The following is a 20,074-nucleotide window of genomic DNA, read 5'->3' on the forward strand; positions in this document are numbered from 1 at the left end:
AAACACTTTATTTCTTGTTGCCGAGCATGAGCAGTGGAAATTCACACATGACAACGTGTGTATATATATACATATGTACGAGTTTGTGTGTGTGTTTCGTTAAAATAAATGAGTTGGTCATTCCCAAGCGGCTTTTGCTGTACAAACTTGGCCCGATTTGTGAGTTTTTGCGCAGAATAGCGGAATTACTTGGCGGACAGTTGTAATAACAATCATATCTTAAGTGTACTTTTACATATGTATGTATATGTGTCTATTAGGGTGCTACAAATAACTTTCTTGAATTTTTTTTTCAAGAAATACATATATCCGGTGATATATATACCTACTATTAGGGTTTCCCAAAACACTTATTATTTTTTTTTCTAAGAAACCGTATACACTACTAGGGTGACCCAAAAAAAGCTTTTGAATTTTGTTTTTTTTTTATAAGAAACCGTGAAAATAACGTCTGAAATCAATAAGAAAAAACTGAAACTTTTCTTTAAAAAATTTTTTCGATCCACCCTAATATCCATACATTTGTGCTTTTGCGCTTCTTATTGACAGTCAGTTAAACACAGACAAAGTGAGGAAGCAACAAATGTGCGAAAAGTGGCTTAAAGCGTATTGCGAATAGCAAACAGTTATACACAGTTCATGTTGACCGTTGTTTTTGTTGTACTCGTATTTATAAAAATAACATATTTTTTTGCCTTCCAATGTCTCGCTTTAAAGTCTTTTGTGCGCAAATTCAAGCGGGTTTTCATTTTTTTCTTCTTGCCGTTTCGAAGCTTTTGGCAAAATGTTCGCTTTAATTTGTTTTCGCACCGTTATTTCTTTAACGGCATTCACTTTTTCATGTCGACCGCGCCACATTCGAGTGTTGTGGGTGTATGTTTACGGGCATTGTGACCGAATTGTGAGCCAATTATTTCCCATGTCATGGCTGTGCGGCCATTTTCGTGTAAAACGCCAGCGATGCGTGTTAATTTTCGTCTCGGATTGTGACACAAAACCCACTCACGCACCAAAATGTCAGCATTTGATGGCCCGGCTTCTTTCGTGCCGCAAGCTTTAGCTCTTAACATTCCTTATAAGTATGTCTGCATATATGTTTGTATATTATTTCTGTATACGAGTTTGTATTTCTATGTGTGTGTGTGTTGGTGACCAGAAATTTTAATTACTTTTTAATTGCATAATATTTTTATGCATATTTAATGCTTTAACGTCTGTCGTGGGTGTTGTTATTGTTTTGGATTGACATTTTTCCATTGTTATTATTGTTTTTGTGTGTTGTTGCTCATGTAAAAGTTGAACTACTTACGCGCTGAAGCGGCATTTAACTGCGATTTACATACTCATTTGTTTCCATTTTTTTGCCACCGCATGTTTTTGTGGCCCACATCTATGTAGTGTACTGCGAGTGTGTGAGTGTGTGTGTGTTAATATTCGACAAATGTTTGGAACGCCTGAATTTCCGTTTATGAAAGTTTTACACCGCGATTACACTTGTCCAGCCAGCCATGCTTGAAAGCGCTTGTAAATAACTTACTTGCTTTGCACCCTCCTTCCACCACTCATTTCATAACGTTTCGTTAGAAATCTGTAGTAGTTTACATATATACAAATAAGCTTCAGAATTAAAAAACTGTAAGCCATGATTTATAAATATTTTTTTGTTATCAATTAATGTTAATTTAACAATTCCCCGCTTCAATTTCTGACTCTCTCTCTCTTTCTTATCACGAACTGACAGCTTAATGCATTGTCATTTCTCCCGCAATCAATTTGAACACACACACATGACAACTCAATTGAAAAGTCCCCGGCCTAACATAGTAAAATATATTTCAAGGGGGATAGACCGACCCTTCAATTATTCGATACCATTTTTGTAGTACGATTTGTCTTTCACTTCAAAATAGACCTCACTTTCGGCGTTCACCTCTTCTTTCGACAAAAATTTCTTACCAGTAAGCATGCTTTTGCGATCTGAGATCGGGAATAGTCGCTGGGGGTCAGATAAAAAGAAAACGGTGGATGCGGAAGCCATGCAAAGCTCAACTCATCGATTTTTGTCATATTTTTCAGTGGCTTTTGACACAATACACTTTCTTGGTGAAAAAGCAGTTTCTTTTTCTTCAAATGTGGTCGTTTTTCGTCCATCAAATGCTCCAAGAACACTTTGCAATAGTCGATGATATAATTCACAAAACAATGATCTAACATCTATCAAATTTATACACGTGCCTCTTGAAGGTAAACATCGAGCAGGGGACTTTTCAATTGACTGTTATATTAACAACGATTAACAGTTTTAATTAGAAATATTCTTTAATTATACAGCTGTATAATTTTATCAGTCCCTGTAGGAAAATTTACTAGAATAAAATATTATGATATTTATTTTTTCTCTTCTTAGAAATATTAGTCATTCTATCAATAATAAAAGAGTGAAAAAATATAAATTATTTACTATGATAAGTGTCGTCATAATTATGTTCACATAATCTATATACTGATCGACTCAATTTAAGTTTTAGAGAACACGAGCTACGATGATGATATAATATAAATAAGCTCGACCAGCCACCCCAATATAGTAACATCAAAAATGTATACGATATATTATTTTCAAAAGTTTCTTTTTTACGAATTTTTAAAATATTTCTCATTCTACTTTTATACAATTTTAAAATTTTGTTGATACTCCACACTCTTGCAAATTTTACTTTACTAACCGATATTTTAACCACAAATTTATAAGAAACTGATGACACTCCGCACTGTTGCCAATTTTACTTTACTGACCGTTATTTTAATTACAAATTTATAAGAAATCAATTCGTTTTCCCCACAGGGTCTGCGCTTAAGTATTTTTGTGCGAATAGTTGTGTGTATTTTACAAAAACAAGCATGTGAAACCCGTTTAATAACTGTAAGCGTAAAAATTCAGTATTATATGCCCTGATGTGTGTACATACATACATACATACATATGTATGGCTGTAATGGAATGGGGAATATTAATTACAACATTGAGTGCTTTGAAAATTCATTGGAAATTCCTTTTTCTATAGAAACAACACTTAACGTACATTTTGCAATTAGCGTAAATCAAATATACGTTAGATTGGCATTTCGAAAAATTTAAAATACATAAAAAAATTTGTCAATATTTAAAAAAAAAATAAAAAAGATTCAGTAATGATATCTTAAAAAAGAATTAACGTTGCGTTTTAATTTAAAATATTTTGTAGTTTCCCGAAATTTAACCAATCGTAGGCCCTGAAGATAAATTGAAAAAAAAAATATTAATCTACATAGGTGCTCCATTTCGAGGTTCCCTACTTTTCTGAAGAAAAAGCACAGAAACTTCAAATTTAATGGGGAATGTTTATTATCGTCCGAAAGAACATTCTTTGGAATATATTTTTTGAAGATTATCTCTGCGGCTACGTCTCAGATGGTACATCCGTTGAGTCCAATTTTCGATGACTCGCTTGAGCATATCAACTGATAACTGGCGAATGACAGGCGTGATGTTTTGCTCCAAGCGTGATTGTCCGGATAGACTTTAGACTTTACATATTCCCAAAGGCAATATTCTAACGGCATGATATCACATGACCATGGTGGCCAATTGACCGACCCAAAACGTAAAATTATCTGCTCATTGAAGTGTTCTCTCAATAAATCCATTGTTTGATGCGATGTGTGGGAAGTGGCGCCGCCTTGTTGAAACCAAATGTCGGCGAGATCACGAGCTTTATTTTAGGTCTCCAATAGTCGGTTATCATGGCACGATAGCGGTCGCCACTGACGGTTTAGTTCTCACCGGCACTATTTTTGAAGAAATATGGACCGATGAAACCACCGGCATACAAACCGCACCAAACCGTTGTTTTTTCTTGATGAAATAGCAGTTCTTGAGTCTCTTTAAGTTGCTCTTAGTGGTTTGGCAATTTTGAAAACTACCAATCTTCGGCAAGATTTAGGAAAATCTCAGGGATTGAACAATATTAAAATACGCAGCACTACTGTTTTATCACTCAGGCCTGTTTATAGATAATCTAACTTTTCTTGTGACAACCGAAATGGTATTATTTGACCGGGAAATGTATTTCGAAATCAATAAAACTCTCCTCACTTTAAAGCTGTCAAACAATATTCAAGTGAATTTTCTGTATAATCATATGTAAATATGTCGTGTAATTACATTCATTTACTGCTTTAACATTTACATGTTTATTTTTATATTATTTTATTTGTGTATTCTTATCATTAACTTGTCTGCTCGGCTCTTTACAGCTTTCATCGCATGAGGTCAAACATTTGATGTCTTTCTCAGAACACAGCAAACAAAACAAACAGCAGATTACACAAAGCGATAACCCAAATTCATTTGCTTTGGGAAATTGCTGATGATGTTGATGATGCTGATGTAAAATACCAAATTCCCATTAAAAAAATTCAACTAATTTACACACTCATCAGACAGAGAAAGATAGAAAATCCCCAAACGGAAGAGTTCTTGTGTTGTTTGGAGCTGAGGTTTTTGTGTTTAAGGTGAACAAATAGGTGCAGTGAAGAAATTCTAACGAAAGAAGTGAAAAATATTCAGGTGAGTTTCATATAAAGTATAATTATAGACTATTATCTTTGTGTATCAGAATTATTTTTCAATCAGTTTGCTGCTCACATAATTATAAACCGTCAATTATATTTCAAAGAGCTGGTAATAATTAATCAAATATCCAGAAAAAAGAAGACTTTAGTTATTTACCTCTTTTTTTCAAGAGAGAGAGAGAGAAATAATACTCTATCTATGTAAATGGAAAAAGTTCTAACGAAAGGTCGACTAATAGTTATGATTTTTTTATTTTGTTAAAAGATCGATTAGGGGGAGAATACTGCACAATTTCTATTGTCAAGGGTCTATGTTTATCATATAATGCTGGGAGAAGCTTATAGGCTTCCACGTCATTGTAGGTTCTATAGTAAAGAACATTACTAATTATATGTACTTTAATTTTCGAAAAACTATGAAGGTTTATAAAACCACCTAAGTCGATGGGCAACAAGCCTACAGAATTTCAAATCGTTGTAGGATCTCTTAGAGACATTGTAAGTAAATTGTATAACTTTAATTTTTGAAACACCATGAATCTTTATAAAAGCTTCTAAGTTGATGTAAAACAAGCTTTCAGTCTTCCACGTCGTTTTAAGTAAATTGTATGTATTTTAATTTTCGAAACATGATGAAGCTTTATAAAAGCGCTTAAATTGCTGTACAACAAGCTTTTAAGTTTCTTAAAAAAACCTTTTTTAACTTTTAAAAATGTTTGTGATTAAAGTGTTCTGGCAAATGGCTATGAAGCTTTACAAAACAAGATTTCAGTCTTCCACGTCGTTTTAGGATTTCTACGAGGGAGGTAGGGAGCACTTTAATTTTCGTGATGAAGCTTTATAAAAGCTCTTAATTTAATGTGCAACAATCTAAGTTCTTTAAAAAACCCTTTTTAACTTTTAAAAATGTTTGTAATTAAAGTGGCTGGCAAAAGGCTATGAAGCTTTACAAAAGCTCCTAAATTAATGTAGAATAATCTTTTGAATTCCTTAAAAACCTTTTTTAATTTTTGAAAATATCAGTCATTAAAGTGTTCTGGAAATTGCTATGAAGCCTTCCTTATAAAAGCTTTTAAGTTGACTTAACTTTTTTAACTTTTAAAAATTACGTTTTGAACTTTGAAATACAATTATATGAGATAATAGAACATTATAATGAGCTTATCACTGAAACAAAAAATACTCAAAAATCAAATAGAGCTTTCGAAGCTTTTCAAAGCTTAGCTGGACTATATCTTTGCTTATAAGGAAAAAATTAAAATTACATAATAAAAAAATGTTGCTTTCGTAGCTTGAAACACTATACCGAATCTATCCACGGACCTCTAAGCAGGCAGTGAGGAGCTTTCGCATGCAGATATGTAGTGGTAAACCATTTCCTAAATGCGGATCGAGTTAAATTTTTTAGTCTCGTATATGTAAATGTCGAGCCCTTTATGCTGCGCAGAGTCTTAGGATACGACGTATATATCGTTTCTACGACAATCGGTCGGACAGTCGGTTCAAGTAAACGGAACGTACTCATATTTTCATCCGGCCAAGTACTGTCAACTCGACACCATTCCTCGAAATTACTACTTGACTGTTTTCTGCCGCTACAAAAAAAACAACAACATGTATAAACATATGTATGTGTATCTCAATTAAAACTAAATCTCTAGACAAAATCGGGAGTAAAATCTCATCCAGCTACCTAGAAAAAATAGCAATTATTTTATACCGACATTATCAAAATTTGAAGCACTGTTTGCGACATAAATTTAACAGTTTCACATATGTACATTGTACTTGCAACACGAAGAGCAATTTTCGCAAATTTTTCCATTTCTTCCCACCGACACTAATAAAACGCGGCAACATTATTCATATTTGCTGTCAAAAAACAAAATCCAGAGAAAAGTTGAAATCTTACACAAAACTTTTATGTCAAACTTAAGGGGCGAACACATGTTAAATTCAACAGCGCCACATATGATTGCCGCCACAACCCTTAAACGAAGTCAACTGGCTGCCTTCAGCCGAAACTAGAACCCACTTGCTTGAGTTCCCACAACTCATTGTATGAATATACATATTTGTAAGTGTGTGTGTACGATTATTCAACCGCATTTTAGCCATCATTTTACACATTACGCGGCATGGCAGCGCACAGGTTGCACACGGAACTTTTCGAGACATTTGAACAGGCGGCGGGCGGCGACAGCGCTTGACGGAAACGGGAAAAAGGCGAATTTTCCTTATATAAAGCGTTTTACACCTTCAACTCTGCGCTCCACACGCGCTTCACGCTCACGCCTCTTCACTTCTCTTTACTTTATTTGCAGCGCTCCGCTTGCCTGCCAGCTGCTTGCATCCACGCAGGCCATAACTCAAGCATCGCAAAACGTTGCAAGATTAATGGCACCTCAGCTCGAAACTATTTAGTTGCAACCATCGCCGTTACACTTGTACGACTGCATCTGCGGCCACTCTATCAAAGGCGTTGCACGTGCGCCTGCGCTCTTATATGTGCGTGCGTATATGTGTGTGTGTGTGTATCTATGCATATGCGGCTCTACCCTTGCTGTTATTGTAATAATTCGTTTGGTACTTTTTCCTTTTATTGAGTTATAAATTAAGTTATATCATATTCAAAGGGGAAACGCACACACATACATGTATGCTTGTATATTTACACACACGTGAATACCAGTTGCATGCGCGGTGCTACCTTAACTTCAGCTAGATATGTATAATAAACGTAATATGTGTGTGTATGTGTGTATGCAGTTAAAATTTTCTTTCCCATGGCAGTTCATAACCAAAGCAGTTGTCCAAAACAGCGCAAACCTTGAGAAGTGAAAGTGTATCAATTATTTTCTAATATGCTTTATAAGCACTTAGTCGCTTTTATGAAGTCAGTAAGACATATATAGGTATATACATATGTATGTCTTCACAAGCTACTAATGTAAATTACTCATTTATCCGCTTTGCGGCGTCGCTGTTATAACTCAAAGGTTTATAGCTCAATCTACAAACATTATTGCCAGCTATATAAAAGATATATACACATACATACATACAGACCTATATCAATTTATAATTACATATAGTTACTTACGTAAATCTAAGCGGAAAGCAGCGAGTGCACAGACCTTGCTGCAGTGAAATTGTTATGTTTATGGCCAATATTTTACCTTGAAACCACTTCCAGCCAATTAAATCTAAAGAAAGTGAAGTTTCTGTAATTACAAGAGTTACTTTTTCTTAAGCTGCTTTAACTAAGGTTTGCTCTACAATAATAAAATAATAATTTCGGATTTAGAAATTATATTTTTGGATTCCAAAATCATAAAAATAAAGAGACAAGTTAATAAAACAAAAGCTGTCTCTTCATCATCTTTTCTATGTTCAAATTTGAAAAACTTGATTGACACTTGAAATATATTGATAAAATGCTTCGTTGTGGCATTAGTTGGGATGTGACTGAAAATTCCTGGAAGAGGTTCATACAGTGTGTTCTTGCAGAGAAGTTTCCTAGATGAAGTTCAAAAGCGTTTCAAGTTCGGATTGGTGTCGGGCATTACTGAGTGCTTTTGTCGCTGTTATTTAACTTTATTCCATTTTGTTTTACAGAATCCCTGTGATATATATTAATGTAGCTTTCTTTCGAAATCAGAAATGATCCCTGATATTTATTGCTACCAACCATTCTTGAAAAATGTTCGGCTGCAGCTGGAAATTTCGTTAAAAGTTAAATAAGTCAGGCCATCAGCTTGCTTGCTTGCTGTTGAGCAGAACTGTTTTTATGATCTAATAGAATAATTTGAACGTCGTAAATATTCACTTATAAAAAAAAGAGAGAATTACTTATATGGGTAAAAAGGTTTTTTCATATTTTAATATATGCAATGGTTATTTCAAGGTTGGCACGAAATTTTTAACAGCAAGAAGAAAACGTCGGATACATGTTATATAATCTAAGAGGTAAATTGAACAGGCTCCAGCCTGATACATAGCTGGCGCTACTTGAATTAAAGCCATATGTTCTTAGTTAGCTCTAACCTTTAAAAGGCGTGTGTATAATTTTGACAGCTGTTGGATCATTAGTCTGTGAATTATATCACTTTGAGTGAAGCAACTTTTTTATTATGATAAAAATGGTTAGACAATGTTGCGAGTGTTGATAAAAGATTGCTTTTTGACCGGAAAACAGTTACAAACTTGGCTTGATGACAAGATTTCATACACTATCCTTGGAAAATTAGCCGTCAAGGATTGGTATGCCAAGTTTGAACATGGTGAAGTGAGCACCGAAGACGGTGAACGCAATGGAGACCACAAAAATTCATTAGAATGACCGTAAAGTGAAGTTGTTTCAGATTGGAGGCAGTCTAAAGATATCAATTGAACGTGGGCATCATATCATTCAAAAGTATTTAGTTATGAGAAAGCTCTTTGTACAGTGGGCGCCGAGCGAGCGTTCAAAACAAAGACAAGTTGTTAATTCGAAGTAGTGTTTGGAGATTTTTAGGCATGATAAAGAGTTTTTGCGTCGATATGTGACCATGGATGAAACATGGCTCATTTCACTCCGAGTCCAAACGACAGTCGTCCGAGTCTATTTGTACTAAACTGTGGATGCGTGTGGAATAGTTTTTATTTACTACTTTGAAAAAAGAAGGACCATCAACAGCGACTATTACATAGCATTATTGGGACGTTTGAAGGGCCAAATTGTCGAAAAACGGCCGCATTTGAAAAGAAAGAAAGCGCCAAGAAAATGCGCCGTGTCACAAGTAAGTAAACAGGATGGCAAAATTCATGAAATGAGCTTTGAATTGTTTCCGCATTCACCTTATTCTCCAGAGCGACTATTTTCTGTTCTCAGATCTCAAAAGAATGCTCTGTGAAAAGAAATTTTCGTCGAATGAAGAGGTGATCGCCGAAACTGATGCCTTTTTTGTAGTGAAGGACAAGTCGTAGCACAAAACTGGTATCGATGGAGGGTTGAAGCGTCGCTATAATCAGTGTATCACCCTTGAAATGAACTATGTTGAATAAAAAACGAAGTTTGCCAAAAAATATGAGGCGGAGGACTCTTCAATTGTCGTAATTATTATGTATAAACGATCTGCAAAGACATGCTGAATCGATTAAGTCAGGTCCAAGTTAGTTTTTAGTTTTTGAGCTATCGTTAAGAAATTTTGCACACGTCTTTTCTCTCCATGGAGCTGCTCCTATGTCGGAACTGTCGATATCGCACTACTTTAGCGTATAGCTATCACGCAAGCTGAATGATATATTCCATTTGAAGAGATATATTCAAGAAATTTCGCATGGGTTATTACCTAAAGCATTGTTTCTTACATAATGCAATTCTCGAAGAAATTGTTTTGATCGGATCACTATAGCATATAGCTGACATAGAAACTGTACGATCGGAATCAAGTTTTAGTAAGGAATAATTTGTATTTATGAAGAGTATTAGGAGATTTTTTTTTCTAAGGTTAATGTGGAAGTTATTTCTAGAGTTAATTGTAAAACTTACTCTGAACTCCACCCTCTGAACGTTATAACCCGTATGACTGACCGACTATACCGTTTTTCGCATTGCCTGCTGTGCTAGTTTGACTAATTGCTCCCGTTTCGCTTTTTGGACCAACCAGAACGCGCCACGTCAGTTCATAGGTAGCAAGTAGGTCTTAAAAAAAATGCTTCCATATCGTTTATTAGACCAATCAGAATCAATCAATCAATCATGTATGTAGGTATAAACTTTTGAGACGAATTCTTGTTCTTACATATAATTAGAATTCAAACTGAAATACCAGTAATTTTAGGTTCACCGAAGATTTTTATCTACATATATAATCTAGTAGACAAAAACGTAAAATATACCTTTTTTAGTAAAAAATTTCAGTTATAATTAAATTTTCTCAAAGTTATTTTATGTCTCTTTCCAAAATTTTCTCAATTTCCACACTATATCTTCCCGAAGACATACATTTTCCTAGTAAAATTTCGTTTTGAATTACAAATCCTTTCACTTCGGCAACCTTCATTACTACAAAACAAAAAAAGGCGCATAAAATCTCAGCACAAACTACTCAGCTTACAAACGCATAAGCCTTTGTAAGCAACATTGTGGCCGGCAAAACAAAAACAACAGAGCAACAACAGACTGGCACCTGAATAAAGGGAAAAGTGTAGAAAAGGCTTTAACATGCAAAAGACAGCGGTCATCAATATTTTATAAGCAATCCAACATAAATACAGGTGTATACAAGCCCTACACTCACACAACCACACACACACGCGTCTACGTCTACAGTAACTTGCATGGCTGTCAAACACTTGGCCAGCTGCAGCGCCAGTCACATAAAATTTATATTAGTTTCACAAACTTTTGCCTCGATTTTTCACTTTTTTCCTCATTTTCGTTTTATTTGTTGCTTCATGGTTTGTTGCTGGTTGGCGCGTTCTCTGTGTCGTGTTGTTGTACTTACCTCCGATTTGTATGCCATTTTTTGCACCTTCATCTGCTAAATTATTATTATTTTCTCTTCATTCTATTTGCGTATTCGTGTCAAGCTTTAGGGTCATTTGTAGAGCGGTGTGGCACATGCTTTGTCTCGTCTTTGTTTGGGTAACCAGAGCAATCTACTACACACACTCGCTTGCACACGCTGATTATTTCGAGCGCTTTGTTTGTTGCTGCTGTTGTTGTTGTTGCGCTAGTGTAATAGGTGGTTTCTGCAAACGTTTTTGTTCTAAGCAAAGCGTAGTTTCACCTACCTTCTTACTTTTTCGTTGAGTTTGCATTTTTTATACCCCGAACAGGGTCGGTTAAGTTAGACAACAAGTTTGTGATATCCAGAAGGAGTGTAGAAGTATATACCAGATACGCCTTCAGATTTAGAGATATTGATTTGAAAATTTTCACATGTACTTTTCTCTACAAAGAATTTGTTTATTTTTCAGAATCGCTTATATCGGATCACTGTAGCATATAGCTGCCATACAAAGTGATCGGTTGAAATCAAGCCCTTATATGAGAAACTTTTGTATTTATCAAGATATCTTCACGAAATTTGGTACGGATTATTTTCTGAGGTATTGCCATAACATGCACTAATATTGTTCAGATCGAAGCACTATAGCATATAGCTGCCGTACAAAATGATAAGTTGAGATTAAAGCCTAGTATGAGAAACTTTTTTATTTTCCAAAATATTTTCACCAAATTTGGTATGTATTATTTTCTAAGATAATGCCACAAAATCTGCTCATATTGCTCAAATCGGGCAATTATAGCATATAGCTGCCATGCAAACTGACCGTTCAAAGCAAGCTAAAGAGAGCTTGATAAACCTTGCATAAATCGTAGGTTTATATATGTACATAACTAGAACCAACACAATGCCTTCCGTTGACTGCTAACTGTTAGACGGTTACGTTACCTTTTTTCAGATTTTTACTATAAGAAAAGCACCTGTGAAGGGTATTAAAACAACGTTGCAGCAAAAGTAAACGCTTTTTCTGATTTTTTGTTGTTGTTGCATACACATTTTCTCCAGCAGCTGACATTGTCTTTCAGCATCGAGTTTTCTGCAACCAAACGAAATCAAACCGAACCTTCATCAGCACTTGCCACAACACCAGCCCCAGTGCGCTTGCCACACTACACATTTGCGCCCATTTCGTCGGTTCTTCGCTTCATTTGCACATAAGCGCTTGTTGTTTGCTCCTTTTCGGTCTGCTTTTCATTCGAAAAAATGTTTTTTGTAATTGTTGGTTTTTTTTTTCTTTTTACTTGCTCTTACGTGCAATTCGCCGACCGACCGACCGACCGACCTGCTTCTGTATTTATTTGTTTTCACTACTAACACGCTTCTTTTATTATTTATTTATTGGAGCATTCTATACACGTAACACACACGAGCCACCAACACACATACACACATGTATGAAAGCGCTTGATGTGTGTGTGTCGCTATTTCAGCGACTATTCATTCATTCAGCCATTGTTCGAGAGAAAATAGAGCTACTCAAACCACTTTGCCATTAGCCTGATTCTATTTGGTTATTCGATTTAGTCGAGCACATACACACATATACATATATTGACATAACATACATACATATGTATGTACATATGTACATGCATTCCCTCAATACTATAGATTTGGTGGCGTACAAAGTTATTTAGATAACGAAAAAGGTTGCATGCAACGGATTGAGATATTCATACGAACACACACACTCATATGCACACAAACTTAGCTACCTTTAGTGGTGGGTTTGCAGCGTGTAACCCCGCTCACAATGGTCTCGCTTCACAGTTCGACCGCTTTTACCGCCGCTGCTGCCTCGCCTGCACTTTACCTGCGACTCACCTGCTTCAATATGTGGCAAATACCTGCACTTGAAGCCGTTGAGCTTAGACACATTTGTATGTGTGTGTATGTGTGCATACCATTCATGTAGTTTCACAATGTCTATATTTAACCACTTTTGTTGTTGTTGTTATTGTTGCCACTATTTACGTTCTTTTATGGGCATGTTTAGGTTGCAAGATGAGCATCCTTATAAGCTTGTAAGCAAGAAATTGCAAAGGATGTGCGTACAACAACTATACAAATACACATACATACAAAAACACACATACAAAACACACTTACAAACATACAACATCCACACATACACACTAAAATGTATACATGCATTGCGGTGGCATGCTTAAGCTCACCGGAAGTTGCCCTATCAAGCTTTTGCTTTATGCTGCTCCTAAAAGCGTACCTTTAATGTGTGTATGTATATATGTATATACATGTTTGTATATGTATTCATATTTGTAAGTCTGTATAAGTACATTCCCGTATTATCTTGTGTATTTATTTGTTTACCTATATGTGTGTGTGTGTGCGTGTTCTATAGTTCGCTCTGCTTTAAGCTTAATTTGTGTTCGAAAAGCAACTTCCTTTAATTTTCCTTAAGCTGCTTTCTTTGCCGCTGCTTGCCGTATGCCTGTATGTGCCACATATTTATTAGAAAATGTCCTTGGGGCATTTGTGGCATGTGTGAAATCACACCTACAAACATGCGATATTTAAGCGCTTTGGCGCATATTTTTCCCGGAAATATAAAATTACGCACAATATTGCCACCTTTTGTGAATTGTTCATTCATGCTTTGCATATTATTAGGCAAATTGTTTGCGAAAGTTATTTTAGTGTAATCAGCATCTTCAAGGGCTTAAGCTCTTGTCTGCCAAAGGAAGTTTTTGAGGTAAATGATGATGAAGAATAAGGAATTAAGGTCGCGTTGGTTGAGCGCTTACTGTAAGCTATTACTTTTCTACATTTTTATACCCTGAACAGTTAATATTAAGTTTGCCACGCGGTCTGTAACACTCAGAAGGCAGTGTCGCAGGCCAAATAAAGCATATTTATAAATATCATCACTGTGTGAACTGAGTCGTTACGGCCATGTCTGTAGGTCTAACCGAGTATTTTTGCGAACTAGTCCGACAGATTTTAAAATAATTTTTTTTTGTCGGAATTGTCGAGATATCGGTGCACTATAGGGTACAGCTGTCATACAAAATAATCGTTTGAAATCAAGCCGTTGTATGAGAAACTTTTTTATTTGCAAAGATAAATTCATGAACTTTGGTATGCATTATTTTCTAAAATAATGTCACAATATCCCCTCATATTGCTCAGATCGAAGCACTATAGCATATAGCTTTCATACAAACAGAAATCTCAAAATCATGTCCTTGTATGAGAAACTTTTTTAGTTGACGAAAAATCTTCAAATCGAATTGAAAATATTCTTCTTTTGAGATCGGACCACTACAGCTTATAGCTTACTTATAAACTCTCCGATAATAATCAAGTTCTTATATGAAATCGTTTGTATTCCTTTGCAAGGGAGGTTTGTATACTTACCTTCGTTTGTATTCTTGAAGCTCCTCGTAAGAATCTTATATGGTAGAATCACATAGCTATGTTCAGGGTCTATATTGGAAATATTTCTTTACAAGCTACCATTTGTGGGAACTTATTCAAACTCTCGTTTAACATGGCTTGAAATAATTCCATTAACGACTCTTAATCCTTCTTTATTGGCATAGACACCAATCGCCTATCTATCTTTCTGAAATCTATGATTACTTATGATCTAAATAGCATTTAGAAAAGCTGAAGATTAACTAACTATTCATTATTAAAATTTGTTATTCAAAATATGGTTCTGATATCTCGAAGTTTCCAATTTGTCAGTTCCGGAAACAGAAAATATTCACACGGAGTCAAATCTGTCAAATACTTCGGCAGAGCGATATAGAATGTTTGAGGTTCAAAATCAGTGAATTTTCTCTCCAAAATCCAGTCGTTGACGAAAACTTGTTTTATATAGACGCCTCAAAAAGGACATGTAGTATTCCTTATTGACCGTTTGACCTATGGTGAACTACACTTCGTTAATCAAAGAACGTTTTCGTCTTTCTTGAGCTGCACCTGATATTCTGATCTCCTCTAACGCGGTTTTTCCGGTCTCAAATCATAATTGTAGCGCCCTTCGCTGGATTGCTGGACAGTTTCGTCATCATAAACCCACGTCTCATCTCCGGTAATGAAAGAACAGTCATCAGCTGCATTGTCAAACATTTCTTTTTGGACCTTTAATCTTTTTCGGTACATATATAGCATTGACGGTCTTTATACCCAAAATATTAACCAAAATGAGTTCGAGTCGAGATCCTCTGCTGCCAACACGGCGATTTTCAATCTTTAACTTTTCTTTAAGTTTTTCGATCTTTTCGTCATTCACAGTGGAGGAAGTATGACTCACATAAAGTTTGAAATATTTTTTCTATGCTAAAAATAACATATTTTTAGTTCCCTTGAACAAATTTCAATATCTACAAGCAGATACTCAGCCACACATCCACTTGTAATCTGATAATTTACCTCCTACTTCCACAAAAGTACAAACTCATTCTGCACCGTAATTTGTTATGCGACTAAAAACGCTAAGCTCAAGAAAAAACAACACCATACACCCACCCCTTGCAAGAAACTTCACCACAAAGTGCTCCATTTGTGGCGGCGGCTGGCGAAGTTAACGAAAACAGACAAAATACTTTACTCATGGGACCAATTAGTTGATGACCCACCAAAAAAAAGTGAAGACCAACAAACACCTACAACAACAACAATGAAGTTTGCGTAGAAAAAGGTGGAAGCTGCTGCAGCTGGCGCCCGCCGCCTTTGCTAGACATACATGCCTAAGCATCCTGCGTGCCGGACCGTCGATTAGAAGCCGGAGCGCACGTATCACCTAAAACAGACCTAAATGAAGCAAAACATCTTTGAATGGGCGCAACAAATACAACAATAATAGTAGCGAATGTAATGCCGTGGCTTTTTAAGTCTGCCGAGCTTTTCCGGCTAACATTCGACATTGCTTCTTTGATTTTGATTTTTTTTTGTATCTCTCTGCCGGCGTGTCGCCTAAGTCTAACGTCTCAAAATGCTAATATATTTATATGATCCTTGTTGTTGTTGTTGTTACCTTTATACTTAATATGCCTCGCTTTTGTGGCCGTCTATGTTGCCGGTGGGCGTTGGAGTGGCACTGCCTCTGCCCTGTGCCCGTGTCGGCTTTGTGGGCTGCGCCAAGTGTGGAAAATGTGAAAATGTTCCCATCGTTAAAGCGCGGAAATTTAGTTGTCTATAATGAGTAGGCGATTTTTATATAATTTTTTGTTTGTATTTTTGTTGTTGTTGCTGTTGTTGGTTTCACGTAGGAAATGTTTAGCTTTCCACTTGCCGCCGGCAGCCGCCTGCAAGTGCTTCCATGCTTTCATGCTTTGTATTTGTGGGCGTTCCCTTACACAAATGCTTTTGTAGCGCTTCAGCGGCATCTGTTCTGTAGCTGTGTGTATTTGTGTGTATGTGCTGCGCGCATCGTGCCCCAAAATGAAGTGTAGCAGCGCGCCGTGTATCAAATTTTTCTTCGTTAATGTGAATGTACTCTTAATTTTCTTCTTTTTATCTCTTTTTCGTTTTTTTTTGGTAAATGTGGCAAGCATTCAGGCTTCATAAACTTCAAATAAGCGGTGGAGCTCATCGCTGCTTTGTTGTTAGTATTTACGCAGGTTTATTCAAATTCTAATTAAAAAATGTAATTATATTTATATTTTTATATATGTGTGGGTGTGTTTGTGTGCGTGCGCTGGGTCATAATGATAATATCTTTCACTCGTAAGCATTTTCCTCATAGACACTAATGTTCAACCTGCAAGCTTGTGCCAGCGGCGCCGCTCACGTAACTCCCCTCACCACACTCTCTTTTTTTTCGCTCGCCCACTCGCCATCAACCACTTATTACAACGTTACATAAAAAAAGCTATTTCATATCGAAATGCGTTTAATAATAAATATAATATGCCAGCAATATCTTTACATCAACTTTTCTAATGAGAGCTTCACACACACACACACACACATTTTCATAAAGGAAACCGCGGCAACTATGAGGTAGGAAGGGCAGAACAGGCATTAGCGGCACACAGCGCTGCCCACGGCAATGCCATTGGCAACGCGACTGGCAACGACAACCACAAAAAGCAATTATCATGTCTAGATTGGTGTAGCCGAGGCAACAACCAGCGCCAGCGCCACCGCATCTGATAAGCAGCTCTTCAGCGCGCGTAGCTGGTAGCATTAAATGAAAAATAAATGAACTGCAGTTTCCCTGCGCACACAAGTGGCCAACGCATTTTCATTGAGTCTGCACAAGTGGTGCTGCTGCTTGCTGTTTGGGCTGCCCGTTGTGCTGCTGCACATGCGTGGGCACACAGTTGCGCCTTGGCTGGCCGGCAAGCAAACAGCGCGCTGTGGCAGGTTCTTTCAGTGCCGCCGCCGCCGCCGCTTCTTAAGTGCTACTGTTGAGACCCGAACACACACACACACATACACGCATGAGTATACAGTATATATGTATAATATATGTATGTAACTTGCGCGCTGGCATTTTTCAAGTGTTTTGTTGGAAGGATGGCGCGCTCAAGTGGTTGGACCTGCTGTCCGCTGCCAGCCGCCTCACCAATTGTCATTATCTGGCATCGAAGGCAAGACAATCGCAGAAATTACAAGTATTTGTTGTACGCAGTCAATTGTTTTGCTTTCTTTGGCTGTGGTAAGCGATAGCATCGGCTCAAATTTCGTGCGTGTTCGGTTTCATGCAATCTATTTCGGTGTTTACACAAACTGTGGCAGCCTTGCGGTTGCAAATGTCAAACAACACATTTCCATGATGATTTGCTAAATTCACTAAACCCTAAAGTGTCACTTTGGACCCATGAGAAATTTGAAATTTCCCACTTGTCTTGTGCGTAGGTGGTTATTTTGCCGCGTCAAGTAGTTATGCAACAGCCATTACTTACTTGCCATAGATTGCAGCTGTGTTTTTCCAGTCCGTCGACTGCCTACAAGTGCATAGTTATTAGAAACAATTGTTGAATGCGCGCAATCTTGGCATTATTAGTTCGAAAATAATTAACTGCATATTAATTCTAATAGAAAATTCTTATCTCACATGACTTTTTCCCAGTTGCTCTGGGTTATTTTTGAGACAGCACATATTTATGCTAAGAAATGGTGCAAAGTATAAATAAATTTACTAGATTGATTGGCGTTCAAGGTCTTTACATATATGTATATTCTTTGCTTGAAATTCCGAGTATCAAACGCATTGGCTTCCTACCGATGGCAACCTTCAAGGTCACACGTCACTTACTAATGTGAATATTTCTGAGAAATAAGTCTCTAATGCTGCGAACAGACGTTATTTAACGAGTTGTGCTCTTCGAAAATCAGACATCCGTAATTGCAAGCAGCGGTCTAGCGGTTCATATGTGAATACACGTAGTCGCAAGTTTTGTGCAGGAAGTGAAAGTGTGCTGAAAAGTTTGTTTCTTTGTTTCTAGTATTAAAGTGTTTGTCTTTCTTCAAACAAAGGTAATCAATTATTCCAAAATTTTAATTTATTTCATAATTTTAGACAAATGTTTATTATTATAACATAATTTTTAACACAATATGTACTGAAGTCTAGAAAATTTTGCGTTAAGAGCTTGAAAATTTGATAGGTGGATTAAGTTTATACTTTTACTTGTTTTTAGGAAGTGATTTTGAGTAGAAAATCGGTATAGTGATTTTTTGTATTTTCTGATCACTTTAGAACGAACTAACAAAAAAAAGTTCTCCTTCAAAATAGACTCCTGAACCAATACAAACTTGCTAACGCTCAAATAAATTTGCTTTAGTCCCTTCCCTTCCTTTCCTTTCCTTGCCTTTACTTTCCTTATAGCCTCGGCTGGGATGTGCTGTAGTCCTTTCCCTTCTTTTCCCTTCCTTTCCATTTGTACCTTTACTTTCCTTTCTTTTCCTTCCTTTTCTTTACTTTCCTTTCTTTCGCTTTCCTTTCCTTTCCCTTTTCCTTTCCTTTCCTTTCCTTTCACTTTCCCCAGCACCTGCTTCACTCCTTTCAACTTGCTTTCCTTTCTTTCCTTTCTTTCCTTTCTTTCCTTTCCTTTCCTTTCCTTTCCTTTCCGCTTTCCTTTGCTTTCCTTTCCACTTTCTTTTATATCTTACTTCTTTCATTTCCAGCCTCTTTCAACTTTCCTATTCCTTTCCCTTTGCTTTCCTTTCTTTTTCTTTCCTTTCATCTCATCTCCTTTCTCTTCCTTTTTTCGTTTCCTTTACTTTCCTTTTCTTTCCTTTCCTTTCCTTTCCTTTCCTTTCCTTTCCTTTCCTTTCCTTTCCTTTCCTTTCCTTTCCTTTCCTTTCCTTTCCTTTCCTTTCCTTTCCTTTCCTTCCCTTTCCTTTCCTTTCCTTTCCTTTCATTTCTTTTTTTCTTTTCTTTTCATTCCCTTCTTTTCCTTTTTTTCTTTTCATTGTTTTTCTTTTCTTTCCTTTCCTTTCCTTTCCTTTCCTTTCGTTTCCTTTCCTTTTCTTTCCTTTCCTTTCCTTTCCTTTCCTTTCCTTTTCTTTCCTTTACTTTCCTTTCCTTTCCACTCCTTTCCTTTCTGTTCCTATCCTTTCCTTTCCTTCCCTTTCGATTCGTTTCGTTATTTTTCCCTTCCTTTCCATTCCCTTCCTTTCCTTTCCTTGCCTTTACTTTCCTTTCCTTTCCTCTCCTTTCCTTTCTTATCTGTTCCTTTCCTTTCCTTCACTTTTTCTTCCATTTTTTCATTTCCTTATCTTTTCTTTTATTTTTTTCTTCTCCTTTCTTTACTATTAGAAGAGTAGATTCTCTGCTAATACTCTGATAACAACACGACAATATCCAAGCACTGTTTCTTAGACTTTTTGAATGTTATCGTCATTAAGAGAGATGGACTCGGATGAGGAAAAATTTCGATGGCCTCACGACCTTCACTGAATGCTTTGCATCATTCAAA

The 20,074-nt window shown here is 36.5% G+C and overlaps 1 protein-coding gene across 1 annotated transcript in view; it reads left to right on the forward strand.

The window, feature by feature from the left end:
• Nucleotides 1–20,074, forward strand: part of LOC120778527 (protein toll) — a 306,345-nt gene that overhangs the window by 13,636 nt on the left and 272,635 nt on the right. The window contains exon 2 of the mRNA XM_040110369.1: nt 4,297–4,609. The gene's annotated coding sequence lies outside the window, so the exon portion shown is untranslated. The remainder of the gene's footprint in view (nt 1–4,296; nt 4,610–20,074) is intronic.

Source organism: Bactrocera tryoni, chromosome 1 (genome assembly GCF_016617805.1).
Source record: "Bactrocera tryoni isolate S06 chromosome 1, CSIRO_BtryS06_freeze2, whole genome shotgun sequence".
Classification (NCBI taxonomy): domain Eukaryota; kingdom Metazoa; phylum Arthropoda; class Insecta; order Diptera; family Tephritidae; genus Bactrocera; species Bactrocera tryoni.